We start from the raw sequence: 1,411 nt of genomic DNA, 5'->3' as shown, positions 1-1,411 counted from the left end.
TATGGGACACAGTGAAAGCAGTCCTGAGAGGGAAGTTCATAGCATGACAGGCCTTCATAGCATTACAGGCCTACCTCAAAAAAAAAACAAGAAAAACTGGTAATAGACTATCTAACTCTGCAATGTAATAAATTACCTAACCCTGCAACTCAAATAATTAGAAAGAGAGCAATAAGAAAAGCTCAGTATAAGCAGAAGAAGGGTATAATAAAGATCAGAGCAGAAATAAATGACATAGAGAACAAAAAAACAACAACAAAGATCAACAAAACCAAGAGCTGGTTCTTTGAAAGGATAAATAAGATTGATGAACCTCTAGCCAGGCTCACCAAGAGGCAAAAAGAAGACCCAAATAAACAAAATCGGAAATGAAAGAGGTGAAATAAGAACCAATCCCATCGAAATACAAACGATTATGAAAAAAAAAAAACAATGATATGAGCATCTCTATTCCAACAAACTGGTCAACCTAGAAGAAATGGACATATCCCTAGAAAAATATGACCTTCCAAAACTCAACCAGGAGGAATGAAAAAATATGAATAGGCCGATATTTATGGAGGATGTTGAAGTAGTAATCAAAAAACTTCCAACAAACAAATGCCCTGGATCAGATGGCTTTCCAGAAGTTTTATCAAACATTCAAAGAAGAAATAAAACCTATCTTCCTCAGACTATTCCAAAAAATTCAAGAGGAAGGAATACTTCCAAGTTCTGTCTACAAAGCCAGCATTATCTTAATCCCAAAATCAGATAAAGACAATACAAAGAAAGAGAATTCTAGGCCAATATTCCTCGTGAACATAGATGCCAAAATTCTCAACAAAATTCTAGCATATAGAATCCAGCATTACATTAAGATCATACCACCAAGTGAAGTTTATTCTGGGGATTCAAGGATGGTACAATATCCACAAATCAATAAATATGGTACACCTCATAAAAAAACTGAGAGGTAAAAACCATATAATCATATCCATTGATGCAGAAAATCCAACACCCTTTCTTGGTAAAGTCTTAGCAAGTTGGGAATAGAAGGATCATACCTCAACATAATAAAAACTATATATGATAAACCCACTGCCAACATCATACTCAATGGGCAAAAACTAAAACCATTGCCCCTAAGAACAGGAACAAGATAGGGATGCGCCCTCTCACCACTCCTATTCGATGGAAGTATTAGCCATTGTGATTAGACAAGAAGAAGAAATAAAAGGCATCCAAATTGGAAAAAAAAAAGTAAGACTGCCCTTATTCATGGATGGCTTGATATTATACATAGAAAACCCCAAAGACTCCATCAAAAATCTACTAGATTTAATAAATGAATTTGGCAATGTAGCAGGATACAAAATTAATACCCAGAAATCTATGGCTTTTCTATACACCAATAATGAACTCACATAAA

General features: G+C 34.7%; 1 protein-coding gene across 1 annotated transcript in view; it reads right to left on the bottom strand.

The window, feature by feature from the left end:
* LOC102250537 (guanylate-binding protein 1-like) overlaps positions 1–1,411 on the bottom strand; it is a 26,321-nt gene that overhangs the window by 14,960 nt on the left and 9,950 nt on the right. The window lies entirely within an intron of this gene.

This window comes from Myotis brandtii, unplaced genomic scaffold (genome assembly GCF_000412655.1).
Source record: "Myotis brandtii unplaced genomic scaffold, ASM41265v1 scaffold2655, whole genome shotgun sequence".
In the NCBI taxonomy this organism is placed as follows: domain Eukaryota; kingdom Metazoa; phylum Chordata; class Mammalia; order Chiroptera; family Vespertilionidae; genus Myotis; species Myotis brandtii.
Note: the sequence above shows the minus strand (reverse complement) of the source record. Positions and strands in the feature narration are given on the sequence as shown.